The 14,821-nt window shown below is 34.7% G+C and overlaps 1 protein-coding gene across 4 annotated transcripts in view; it reads left to right on the forward strand.

Moving 5' to 3' along the window:
- The window catches only part of LOC145242528 (protocadherin gamma-B6-like), a 428,989-nt gene that overhangs the window by 214,038 nt on the left and 200,130 nt on the right, over positions 1–14,821 (forward strand). The gene's annotated exons all lie outside the window — the stretch shown is intronic.

Raw genomic sequence — 14,821 nt, forward strand, 5'->3', positions numbered from 1 at the left:
AGTTTCTTTAAGCAAGCATTTTTCTTCAGTTATATTCATACACACATATATACACACACATATACACATATATACATACACACATATGTACACACACGCACAAACACATATACATACATACATACACACCCACATACATACACACACATACATCTATCTATATATATATATACATACACCTACACATATATATACACCTACATATATATATATATATTTACACACACACACATACACACACACGCACACACACACACATAATATATATATATATATATATATATATATATATGATTGTATCGTTGCTGTTTCCTAAATGTATATCCACTGAATTACTCTGTTTATCAAAAAGTGCTCAATCACAAGTAGAGCGTAATTTTAGTATGTTTATGTATGCAAACATTAATGGCTATGTATGTGTATACATGTTTTTGCTGCAACCTATTTAGAGAAATAGCGTCTTCGGTCAGAATTTATAAACAGAATGTGACCCCAAGACACTGCTTATTATTAGATATAAATCGTGTTTTGGGACCGTGTCTAAGAGTGAAAAACTATTGGTAGATATACCAACCCGGATTTTGCAACAATACTCCATACATGGGCGAATGGTGGCATTGGATTTATAGCCTTGAATCCCTGGAGGGGGTATAGTCCATCCACAACTTTGTAAATGCTTTTGTATCGAGGAGTTCTTTTTGCGGAATAAGAGTGCTGGTCCCACGGCCAACCTTCCCAGAAGGTACATACAGCGCTTAGCCCCCCCCTCCCAATGGTTACCCATCTCGTACTCGCCAGGCTCAAGTTGCTTAACTTTGGTGATCTGGCGAGAACCGGTGTATCAACGTATTGGCTTTGGATACTCTTGGTAATTTTCTAACACGGTAGAGGGGGGGTCCACCTTCTTTGCAGCAGCTTTGGCAGCATATAAGGGAAATTATGATTTGTATGATTTATCGTATTTTTTAATACAACCAGTATTTGGGGGTGGGGGTAGCATAAGTACATTTTTGGCAGGGATCTTCTATAAAATAGCCGAATACTAAACTCTTTGAAAAGTTTTTTTTTATAATCTGAAAATGTGGTGCTTAATCGATAATAATAATTTTGTTTCGAAAAATAAATAAATATTGTATAGTAAAATATTTTCGAAGCGGCGCGAGTGTGTGGGAATCGGCGTGTCGTATGTACGTCCGCTGTCCTTTCATCTTGTTTTTAATGTTTCATTATCAAACAACCGCAGCTGCACCGTCCGGTTTTTCTGCCTCCTATTTTATGTCCTTCGTTCGAAAAAACGTATTTCTTTCTTGCTTATCTGCTGAGCCTTTGTTTCTCAGAAAGGTCATCAACACGCACTTCAACAATGAAAAAACAAAACCTCAAAACAAACCAATTACGTCCACTCTAATGGTATGTTTAAAAAGAAAAATGCTATTTCAGATAAAAGCGTGACAGACAAACGAAAAATGCTATTTCAAATATTGGTGTGACGAACCAATCAAAAATGCTTTTACAATTATTGGCGTGACAGATCAATGAAAATACTATTTCAAATATTAGTGTGACGAATCAATCGAAAATGCTATTTCAATTATTGGTGTGACAGAGCAACAAAAATGCTATTTCAAATATTGGCGTGGCAGAGTAACGAAAATGCTATTTCAAATATATGGTGTAACGAACCAATCAAAAATGCTATTTCAAATATTGGCGTGACAGACCAATAAAAGTGCTATTACTAACTAAATCGTGATAGAATAATGAAAATACTATTTCACTATAAATGTGACGGAATATTAAAAATGCTATTTTAAATAAAAGCCTGAAAGACCAACAAAAATACAGTGATAAATATAAGGAAAACGTTACTACTAAGTAAATTGTGACTGACGTGCACTATACACCCCGTACGGAGGTGTTTGGGCACCTCTAAAGCAATAAACGTCCTCAAAAAAAAAAATCCTCGCATTTCAGCCGTAATACCATTTCAAACGGGCGCGACAGACTAATGTAAATATCATTACCTCGGGGTTGCTTTCCTTCTGCATAGAGCATGAATCTCTTCATTTGAATAGGATCGTGTAGAAATGAAAAGACATGAAATCTCATTCTAACATTTGAAGAACAGCTTTATTGGTTATCTTCGTTAGTAAGAATAAGGGAAAGGGTTGCTCATGGAAAGAGTTTCTGTGTAGAGACGTTCATGATTATACGCACCTGTTGAAAGAGAGAATAGTTCATGTATGGTTGTGGTGTCTACAGCAGTAGTAGAAACGTGCATCACGGAAGATTAGAGACAGTACTGTAGCATGAGAAAGAAAGTTCGTGTGTGTGTACTACATATGGAGATAACCATGTTGATTTGTTTGTATTTCGTCATAGTCGAACCCCGAACCCGTATGTCGGGTGTTGGTTTGTTGAGTCCCAAGAGAGGAGTCATCTCAACACACAAGTAATCAACCATCTCAACAAAAATAACCTTCTTAGTGACACTCAATATGGTTTCCGTTCTGCTAGATCTACAGCAGATGTCCTTACAGTTATATCGCATAGGATTAGCAAATCTCTCGACGGTGGCAATCTTTCTAGGGCAATTGCTCTTGACATATCTAAAGCCTTTGATAGGGTATGGCATAAAGGTTTACTTCATAAGATCGCTAGCTATGGTATAGCTGGAAAAGTCTTCTCAATTATTAAATCATTTCTTTCTGATAGGTTCATAAGAGTAGTAGTTGAGGGGCAAAAATCAGAAGCTCACAGTATTAATGCCGGTGTCCCTCAGGGATCCATCCTGGGCCCAACTCTTTTCCTGATCTACATTAATGATCTTCCAAATCATATCCTTACATCATTTGTAGACATTTATGCTGACGACACTACCATTTATGGTACCACATCTAAGACAGTAAACGACCAAGTTCTCTCCAATTCTCTCTCCTCTGATCTTGAGCACGTGGTACAATGGGGAAAGGAGTGGCTGGTTACTTTTAATGCATCTAAAACCAAGCTTCTCTCTTTACATCATCAACATTCTAATCCATATTTGTCATCAATTGAAATGAATGGCTCTCGTCTTCAGGAGGCCTCAAGTTTTGACAAGCTTCTGGGCTTGACCATTACTCCTGATCTTAAATGGAACACGTATATCAAATCTGTTGCCAAGGCCGCTGGAAAAATGGTGGGATCTTTCTATCGATCCGGTAGATATCTCACTGCTGATGCTATTCTCTATCTATATAAGAGCCAGGTACGTCCAAGGATGGAATACTGTTGCCACATCTGGGCAGGAGCTGCTAGAAAGGACTTGTCCTGCCTTGATAGAGTTCAAAATAGACTTCGTAGCCTCGTAGGAGATGTCCTTTTCTCCTCCTTGCAATCTCTATCTCACAGAAGAGATGTTGCGAGTTTGTCTCTGATGTATCGTTATTTTCATGGAAAGTGTTCAACTGAGCTTCAATCTATGGTCCCCCCTCGCCAAACTTTCACAAGAAACACTCGTCTAGCTGTAAACACTATCAATAATTTCCCCCACTCTTTATCTGTGCCTAAACCTAAACGTAGATTCCATGAACAAAGCTTCTTTCTTAGAACTGCACGCCTGTGGAATTGTCTTCCGTTTTCCTGCTTTCCGGCTGACTACAATATGGTTGTCTTCAAGTCTAAAGTAAATAAGTTCTTGATGAGCCGTTCCATATAAGTTATCAAATTTACCAAATTTTCATTACTAATGATTACTATATTGTCCAATTTCTACTGTACACTCTCTAACCCTTATCCTTGAGTGGCCTCTGGGCCTTGATAATGTGGTGATGCCTATGTAAAAAAAAAAAAAAAAAAAAAGAGCGACAGGCCCGTTCAACGTGGGGTTGTTGTCCGTCCAAGATCTGGAAAGAAAGAGAGATGGTATGTTGCCGGCTCGACGTTTTATAAACTCGGTCAGGTGACTGAGAGCTGGCTTGTGATTATACATATCAGGAACGAAGTATATTTCAAAATCTCGAACTGCGAGAATTCGCTCCTGCTTGTGTTTGTCGCAATTTTCGCCTGCTACAACCGCATCAACAATTACTTGAGCTGTCTTCTTAAATAATCTAACTCATCCTACCCAGTGTTTCAATCTTCTCATAGCATTGGTAATCATCCAACTAACAATTTCCTTAACCCTAATCCTCGAGTGGCTTTTGGTCTTGGTAAATGGCAATGCGTTAAAATGAGATTTCTTTTTCAATCACGAGCATGACAGACCTAACAACGAAAATTCTCGTATAGAGATGGTTGGTTGGTTGGTTGGTTGGTTGGTTGGTTGGATGGTTGTTTCTGTTTTATGGCATATCAACCCTTTTCGGGTTATTTAATGCCGAATCCGAAGATTCTGAAGAATTTTTTTTTAATAGAATATATTTGTTGTTTTCAAGTCGGTTTTTATTGAACCCATAGTTGGGACCCTAACAGGTACTACCACTCCAAGTCAGAGTGTACCTGGGAGCAATGGCAATTAAAGGGTGGCTCCGCACTTTCCAAAACCCGAAAGCTAGGGCCTCACCACTGGATATAGTTTAAGGTCGTATCCAGGACCGTATAGAGATGGTTGGCGGCATCTACAATACGATGGTGTAATATTGCTACATCTGGAGAAGTGCCACACAGAGCGCTCTTTTTTTTATCTTGGCAGAGTACAAAATCGGGTACTTCAGCAGTATAATGGTATTTCTAACAAACGTATTTTAAGTAAAAACAATATTATGTACTTACGTGTCAAGTCGAAATTAGTATAAATTCCGAAAATTCCGAAAAATAATCCAGTAGAAGCTGTGCTAAAATCTATTTTTAAAAAAATCCAATATAACATTGTCCATCATCCACCTAACAATTTTATTAACCCTCATCCTCGAGTAGATTTTGGTTTTGGTAAATGAGAATTCATTACAGTGAGATTTTTTTCTTTTTAAAACATTAGCAAGACACACTTAACAACGATAGTCTCGTATAGAGGTGGTTGGCATAGCCTACATAATCGCTCAGAAATAGAAAATTAAACGAAATACTGATATGTACACATCCAATAAATGTCACCAATCGTGATAAAATGTAATGGTCTACCAGTATTTTATTTAATGTTCGATTTTTGAGTGATTATCGTGGCTCGGCTTTGGCTCGACTTTGAAGATAAAAATAGTGTAAAACCTGTCGAGTTTGAAAAAATCCCTTTAAAGTAAACTAAAATACACACACAAAAAAAAAAACTAATCCAGGAAACAAGAAGTGTAAACTATTGCCTTTGGTGACATTCATTTGCTATATATATACTTTGTTGAAATTCAAAAACATACATTTTTTCTTTTTTATAACTCTTGTTTATTTCATCCTGGAACTCATTACAGCCGTTTCGTTAATGGGGTGGCAATTTTATGATTTTATGTTTTCATAAAAATCTCCTTTCTCGCCAACTCGGTAAATGTGATTTCCATTCAATGTTACCAAGATAATTTTGTACATGATAGACCTGGTGCGTTCGTTTGGGGAAAAGGAATTCTATCCCACGTTGTTACAGTTCGGCCTTTTTGGGTACCGTGCAAACCAAAATTCTTGTTTTAAACCTTATTTTTTGTTTTAGTCTTAATTTCCAATTTCTTTCGGTTATTTATTCTTTCCTATTTAAAAAGAAAAATTTTATTACTAAATTTATGCGTATTTATTCTTGGATGTTTTTTGTTTTGTTTTTAATAATCCCTTCCACCTCCATTAATGGCTCAAACCGAACGTATCGAATCCTATTTGAGTCAAGTTATGACTTTTCTAGACTTACTATACCTATGTACATATATATATATATATATATATATATATATATATATATATATATATATATATATATATATATATATATGAGAGATAGATAGATAGATAGATACATTCACTCCTTTTGGTTTTGTTGGCTATCCTAGAAAATGCTCGAGAATACTGTTTCAAACTGAGGTATGACATTAACTTATACATCTGGGCTGATGGACAAAGCCTCGTGCAGAGGTTCAAATCCGCATCTGAAAATGGGAAGTTGGAGATCAGGATGACGAGAGGGAGGGGGGTGTTCGTGTCTGCTGTCATCAGATTTGCTCAGTTGTTTGGGTCCATTTTTTTATTTTTTTTATTTATTCTTGGGCTTTCTTTTTTTTTTTTTTTTTTTTTTTTTAATAATCCCTTCCATCTCGATTAATGGTTCAAACCAAACGTATCGAATCCTATTTGAGTCAAGTTATGGCTTTTCTAGACCTACTCAGATGTACAGTATTATCGCTTTTTAGTTCCTTTGCCGGAGACGTTTGAAGTCATATCTATAATGCTATCAGGAACCACAATGTCTGCCATTGCCTTCATACACTCCCGCTCGCTTTCTTTCTTTCCTACACACACTCGCGTACTCACTATCTCTCTCTTTCCGCTCTCTCCCTCTGTTTCGCTTTATCTGTTCTTCTCCAAGGAGAGAAATACTCCTAAGCTCTTGTCCATCTACTTAACTTCATTTTGTCTTTTTCCTACGTTCGATTCGGCGTCCATCTGTCTCCAGAAACAGCTTCTCTGCTCTTAAAAGGAAGATGGCCTGACTACCACTTGTAACATTTCTAAGGTTTGCCTAACGAAACGAAACAAAACGAAAAGGACGGGGAAAAAGTAAAAGAAAAAAAAACGAAATAAATAAAGGAAGGAAGAAAGAAAAAGAATATAGCTAGAAAGCGAGGAAAACTGTAAGAAAGACGGAGAGAGGGGAAAAATACCAATAAAAATAAATAACGAAAAGGAAAAAAAGGTAGGTTAGAACGTTATCGAAATGGACAAGAACTGTAGAAAATTGTAGAAAGAAAAGAAGACGGAAAGCAAAAAAAAAAAAAAAGGTCAAGAAATTGTAGAAAGCGAAATAGTAAATCATTGTAGAGAGAAAGGAGAGTTTTAAAAAAATGGAAGGAAAGGGCGTAAGGAATAGATAGAAAGAAAAAAGTAAAATAAAATATGGAGGATAGAAGACAACGTGATTGATAGAAACATAAGATAAAAAAGAAACAAAAAAGGGAAACAGAAAGAGATGTATAGAGGTATAGAGAGAGGGGGTTGATAGGGAAATAAAAGAGAATTAAATAAAGGATTCATTTGCAAAAAATGACCAAGGTTAAAAAAGAAAAGAAAAGAAAAAAGGGTATAACTTCCGGAGAACGCTCTGTTTTACGGTTGTTTTTAAAATGGAACGGAAATTTAAAATTTGTTCCGTTTTCATCTTTTTTTTTTTCCTAAATTGCGCATGCGTCCAAAAAATCGAAAGCATAGAATAATAGACAACGAAATGGAGTTTCATTCTATATTAATAAACAACTTTATTTGTCATCTTCGTTAGTGGTGTGGACACGAGAGGGACAGGTTAGTAGGTGGAAGTGTCCTTGTGTAAAGATAGGTTTAATATATTGCCAGCTTGTTGAGGAGAGAACAGCTCAGTCCATATGTTCCCGCAGCCAGCAGTCGTCGGGACGAAGGAGGCCGGTTAAAGGAGAAAGAAAGAGCAAAGTCTTCAGTGTATTTGAGTGCTGTAGTGGGTGTGTTTGGATACCGCACGTGGAAACAACTGGGAATTAGAAGGTCGCTATGTTAGCTTATTATACTCACGTCACGTTCAGTCTGGGGACAAAGGCCTAGGCGAAGTCTGCTGCTCGGAAGGGTCAGGAGGAAAGAGGAAGGTTTGTGATTTTGCCTTTTATCTACTCGGTCACGTGATTGGGGACTGGCTTGTGATTGGGCAAGCCAGGAAGAAAATTGATTTCAAATGTCGAGCCGCGAGAATTAGCTCCTGCCTATGATTGTAGCAAGTTTCGTCTGCGACGAAACAATAAAAACTAGCAGGACCTGTGGAAATTCCACAGGGGACCGATTCATATGTAATATATTGATGTTGGCATTCTGTAGGTATCCAGCGTAAATGGAGACGCTCTGATATTATTGTAGCTATTTAAAACTGCAAAAGTATTTACCCAAGCTAGCAGGGATGCTCGGCGTAACCATGCAATAAAATACGCTTACATATGATATTTTAATTCTAGCAGATTTCGTATATATTATTATAGAGTTAATATTCTATCGCTTTTTATATATATTATAAAGTTACGATTTCAAAAATAAAAAATATATCTATATGACTTCGGTTCATAAACTTGAATTGAAACCGAATCCCAAACAAACCGAAACCAAGACTTATGAAGAATTCTTGATAAAATTATTTTTTAAAAATAGATTATTGGAGTGCCATTAACTATAATCGAAACCGAAACCAAAACTTATGGGGAATTCTTGGTAAAACTATTTATTACAAGAAATGGAAATACATAACAATTAAACGACCCTTATGTAAACGTGATACTGAAAATAACACACACGCTATCGTATTAATATATAGATCAAGTTTTAAAAAAATAATAATAGCACGACCATTGATATGTGCACAAGTTGCAGACATAAGAATTTTTATGCAATCGTAAAATTTTGGGAACAAGAAGATTTAAGTAGGAGGTTTGTCATATGCCTGAAGTGCCAAATTCCGAAAGCCGTTCTTAACATGAGGAGGTTGGGGGGTATTCGTTGTAAGCATACTTGAAAACTTATAAAAGTCGACATTTCAAATGTGAACGGTGAGTTGGACTTATGTCAAATAAAATAAAAATACCAAAAAGGTATACCAAATTTACTTTTTTCGTTTAAAAATTAAATTATCTCGGTTTTATTAATAAAAATTTTATTTTAAAAAAAGCTTTCGTTTATATATATATATATATATATATATATATATATATATATATATATATATATATTAAGTAATGTGATTTATAATTTAAAATGTAAAAATTTAAAAAAATTTTAAAAATTTAAAAATCAAATTTTAATTAAATTAAAAATCAGTTTCATAAGAAGGAACAACAACAAAATCAATTATCTGTACGATCGTTTCGGAAAACAATGCTTTTTATTGTGGTATACATCAAGTTATGTAGAACAATTGTATATAGTTTTTTGGTAAGCACGGTCTCCTCATCAGCAAATTTAGGAGGGTTTTTATTGAATTTAAAAGACACCATAAATAAACCTAGCATTAAAAGTAAGGCAGATGAATATTTTAATTTTTCTTTTTTTGAAATCAGGAACTGTGTTTAAAGTAGTCATTTAGATGTTTGCTATAGCTTTTTATTTTATTCAATAAGATAAAAAGCTATAGCAAACATCTAAATGACTACTTTAAACATAGTTCCTGATTTCAAAAAAAGAAAAATTAAAATATTCATCTGCCTTACTTTTAATGCTAGGTTTATTTATGGTGTCTTTTAAATTCAATAAAAACCCTCCTAAATTTGCTGATGAGGAGACCTTGCTTACCAAAAAAACTATATATAATTGTTCTACATAACTTGATGTATACCACAATAAAAAGCATTGTTTTCCGAAACGATCGTACAGATAATTGATTTTGTTGTTGTTCCTTCTTATGAAACTGATTTTTAATTTAATTAAAATTTGATTTTTAAATTTAAAATTTTTTTTTTAATTTTAAATTTTTTTTTAAATTTTTAAATTTTAAATTATAAATCACATTACTTAATATTGAATTAGCTCTAGGACATTTAACTATCGAGCTTATTATATATCTAAATTACAACGAGCACTTTCTATTTCCTGTATTTTAATTAAACTAGTAATTTCACTGTTACATTAAAATACACTCAGCTCTTTAGACTATTGTTCTAATCTCCTTTAAATTATATATATATATATATATATATATATATATATATATATATATATATATAAAGTACGATTGTAGAATATTATTCTTTCGATTACTTTCGACTTTTGGGCGCATACGAAATTTTAAAAAATATATAACCGAACAAAATTTAAATTTCCGTTTCATTTTTATGACAACCGTAAAACAGATCATTCTCCGCAAGTTTTACCGAAAAAGGAAAATAAATGAATAATCAGAGAATAAATAATAAGTTAAATAAACAGTAGGGTCTGTTTTACAATAAACATTGGTACGAAAACGTGGTAAAAATACAACAACAAATATATAACAAATAAATGTTATCAAAGGCAAGATAAATTACTCTTCTACCTATTTGGAAATATTTTTCGTGGCTTTATTCGCTTTAAAATGTTTATTCGGTTTGAAAAACAAATAGCGCCTAGCTTTGCGTGAGAACAAGAAAAATGACCGTGAATTGACGCCTAAATATTTGAAGTTTCGATGCTAAGACTAAGCTTATTTCCTTTAATAATTACAAGAAAGCTTCTCAACCACTGATTGCCATGGCTAATGATACACTGACTGAAAGTACTTCTCTCAAGCTCCTAAGGTTATCATTCACAGACAACATGAATCGGAACAAATACATTAAGGCAATTGTCAAAGCCGTTGCAAGGAAGGTGAGCTCTTTCTACCGCTAAAAGGCTACACACACCTAAGAGTATCCTGTATCTCTACAAGACAACAGTTCGCTCATGCATGGAGTATTGTTGCCACATCTGTCTAGTGCATCTGCCACTGGTCTCTCGCTCCTAAACAGGATTCAAAAAGAGTCACCAAGCTAATAGGTCCTGAACTATCAACTAAACTCCAACATCTGTCCCATCGCCGAAAAGTGGCATCCTTGTGCCTGGTTTACAAGTATTTCAATGGCAAGTGCTCTGTCGAGCTCCGAGCATTAGTACCCCCTCGACGACAATACCCTCGACAAACCTGACAGGTAGCAAAATCCCACCCCTACACTGTAGAGATTCTTACATGCCGTAAAGCCGTCTACTTGAATAACCTTTTCCCTCGGACTGCTGCTTCCCTGTCTGTACTGACATGCAGAAATTCAAGTGAACAGACATCTCGCTTCCTTACTCCATTCATAGTATCCCTGCAAATCTGGTCTCAGAAAGTAGCCCCTCACGACTGTGCCTTGTTTATGGTGAAATGACAATAAAAAATAAAATTAAAAAATTAAAAAATAAAACAAAATACTGTAATGCACCCAGCCAATAAATGTTATCGTTATTTTTGTTTTATTTTTATTTTTAAGTCTTTGTCAAGACTTCAAATATTTAGGTGTCAATTCGCGGTCATTTTTCTTGTTCTCACCTAACCCTCGACACTATTTGTTTTTCGAACCAAATAAACGTTTTAATGTATGTAAAAACACTAAAAGCTTGTTCAGATAGGTAAAAGAGTAACTTATCTTGCCTTTGATAACATTTATTTGTTATATATTGAGTTTTGATCATACCGACGTGCGTTGTAAAACCAATCAAAAAGGAGAGAGAGAGCAGAGTGGGGGAAAGAAAGAAAAAGAAAATACGCGAAAGGAACGGAAAGAGAAATGAACGAGGGAAAAGAAAGCAGAGAACTGAAACAGAAAAACTAAAGCCACTTCTTTGGACGAAATTTCGAAAATCATAAAACTGAGTTTCACATGAAAACAATGGTATCTACGTATTCCTCGTATTTTTTAGATGATTATATCCAAAAATTACGAAAATCGATAAGGTACAAATTTATTTATTAAAGAAAATAAAAAATAGAATTAGATGAGAACAATCGTAAGACACAAGAGAGTTCAAAATGGAGGTAATTTTCCGTTTTAATTTAAACAAAATGGTGGCAATTTGTCACCTGCTTACACAATTAAAGTCGCTTTTTAAAAAAAATAATTCAGTAATATTTTAGTAATTTCGACTGCAGAATTTGGAAACTACCATTGTAACTTGTTAGAATTGACAAAAAAATCAGTTGAAACCATTGTTTTTTTTTTGTTTTTTTTTTTTGTTTTTTTTTTTTAAATCTGAAAACTCCATTTATGGACTACAAAATCTCGTCCAAATTCTGCAGAAGCGCAAAAAAATAAATAAAAAATAAAATAAATAAGACCAAAGAAACAAAAGGAAGAAAATAATAAAGGTTTTAAAAAGAGGAATATAGGGCTTACACTGAGAGGCTCAGTTTGAGAGGCAGTCGAACGAAGTTGAACGTCATTTTTATGTTCAACGTAGAATCAGAATCTTTTACAAAATGTGGCAGAAATGTAAAGCACAAGAAGAGGAAGATGGCGGATTGCAAAAGGAAAACGTGAATCATCGTTGTGGTTTCTTCTACCTGCATAATAATTGTCATTACTGTGACGGATGGAAAGGCGACAAAGTGCATTTTTTCACCTGCGCCATATTTGCGAGTATAACCCTGTGTCGCTCTGCGTGAATTATATTAATAAAATTGTGTTATCACTTCTCATATCGCTATGTGCGTGTTTCTCGCCTGTACGTGACTTACACATTTTTTTTTTTTTTACATTTATAGTAGAACCCTGGGATACAGCATTAAAAATTAGTAACAAAATACAGTACAGTATATATTATACACATGTATATAATCAAATAACATTATAAATAACACTGTAAGGCGGGGAAAATACTGTAACCAGGGACCGGGGAAAAATCGTATTCCATATCGTAACCTGAAAAAAAAAACGTATCCTAGGGCCACCGTATCTCGGGATTCTACTGTATTTGTTTAAAGTAAAACTGCAAGAACGTAAAATACCCCAAATATTTTATTTTAAATCCTATTAAAAAATATCTTTTCAATTAATCCACCAGAATGCATATGTTTTTTTTCCGTTTTAATATTTTGTTAATAGTTTTAAAAATACCTTCATGATTTTCATAAAGTTAGAAGTATTTAAGCTGTCGAAAAGAAAGTTTTGTTCATTTTTTTTTTTTTTTTTTTTTCAATCTTTTAATACAGAACTTGGGAGAGTGGATCTCCTAGAACTGCACAAGACCAAACATACCGCAGTCAACATGGAAAAGTCCATTTCAAAAAAATGGTCTAGACTGTTGGCTTAGGTGGAAAACTAACGGATAGATAGAGCCTCTTATAGACACGCATTCACGCATACCAACGAACTGGTTTTACAAACTTAAGCATTACAGACTGCCAAAAATGTATTTTTCTTTAGCCTTAAGCGTGGCAAACTGATAAAATGTTATTTCAAGAAAGCCCGTTCCGATAAACTTCTCAAACTACAAATAAAATAGTCAAAATCTAGACGAGTCAAATACTAAGAAGGAGTACTGTTGGCCCATCTCTGGAATTGTCTCTTAGAGCACCTTTTTTTTTTTTACCTTGATAGAGTACAAAACCAACTTCAAAATCTAGTGGCAGATGTACTTGTTTCTTCCCTGCAGCCTCGTTCTCACAGAAGAGATGTTGCCCGTCTTTCTCTGCTCTATCGTTATTTCAATGGTAGCTGCTCGACTGAGCTCCAATCTATGGTTCCACTTGTAAAACATTTACAAAAACTTGTCTAGCTACATCCACTATAAATAATTTTCCTCTCTTCCTTTAATGGACCTACAATGAAAATAACTCCCACGAGCAAAGTTTCTTTCCAAAAACTACTCGTTTGTGGAACACAATACAATGGGGTTGCTTCCAGCTGATTAAAACATGGTTGTTTTTAAGTCCAATCTAAACGAATTCTTGTTGAGCCGACCTCTTAAATAATCAGATTCTGACTCGTTACAATTATCGTTACTAATCCTAATGATGCTGTCTTACCATCCACCTGACAACCTAATTAATCATCATCCTCAAGTGGGCTTTAAGTCTTGATGCGCGGTGACTGGTTAGAAAAAAAAAAACTTAAGCGTGACAAACTGACAAAATACTATTTCAAACTAGAAAGAATTAGAATACCTCCATTCAATCTGTGCATATAGCGCTGAAAATACTTTTTTTTTTCAGTTTTCTTATCATCATCATTTTGTTCTAGTTGGAGATGGAGCAGCCAACCGGATGCCAGACATTCACCCGAGATTCCTACATTCAAACTGAGATCTTTTTAAATTTCTAACCGCCCTTTAAGTGCAATTGTTTGTATCTCTCTTGCACTTGGGTCATCGGGTATATTTGCCAGGTAGTTTTTGAAATTCTTTTTCATGCGTCCAGTTGCTCGTATAAGTACTAGCATGATAGAGATCTTCCTAAGATTCCAGTTTCTTTTCATGTCGTACATGAGACGTTTGTATGTTGTCATCATTTCCCTCTCAGCTCTATTTAAGGAAGCATCATTGGAGACTTCTACTATGGTTGCTTCTTTTTTGTTCTTGTCCCATATCACTAAGCCATGTATAACAGCCTCCTAATCGTACAAAGATGTTTTCTAGATACTTAACTGTATGAATTGCATAGTCATAGTGGATGGTGCATAACTTATTTCCAACTGTTCTTTCTGGTACATGTTCCCAGGTCTTACTGTTACATTCGATATTCAACATTTTACAGATTTTAAACTGAAGTATCATCCTCACCCCCCAAACGACTTGCAGACAAAGTCTTGTATTTCGATGCGAGGTCCGATCGTTTAGCGTGCGTAAATCGCCCGCTAAAAATGATTAAATTAAGAATGTTGTGTATGTGAGAGAGGGGGGGGGGGCTGATTCGAAAACTATAATTTCCACAACGAATATCGACCAACGAGAAACAAAAATAAAAAGAACAGAGAGATTAATTTTTTTTTCTTGTTCGGTAATATTCGCATCTTCTTCGTTGTTTCCTTTGATTCATCGCAAATGTTTCAAATCTGACGGTAAACGCACTTGTCTTATTCGTGTATGTTCGAAAACTTGTAATTCTTTTTTTTATACGTGTTTGTCACTGTTTGCACCTACGTGCTTGAACCGTGAGGTTTTTCGGCCTGTTTACATTCAATAAAATGTAATTATCATTAAAAATAATAACTAAAAAAAT

The sequence above is a fragment of the Euprymna scolopes genome, chromosome 21, assembly GCF_053919585.1.
Source record: "Euprymna scolopes isolate OS-2025 chromosome 21, ASM5391958v1, whole genome shotgun sequence".
NCBI lineage: Eukaryota > Metazoa > Mollusca > Cephalopoda > Sepiida > Sepiolidae > Euprymna > Euprymna scolopes.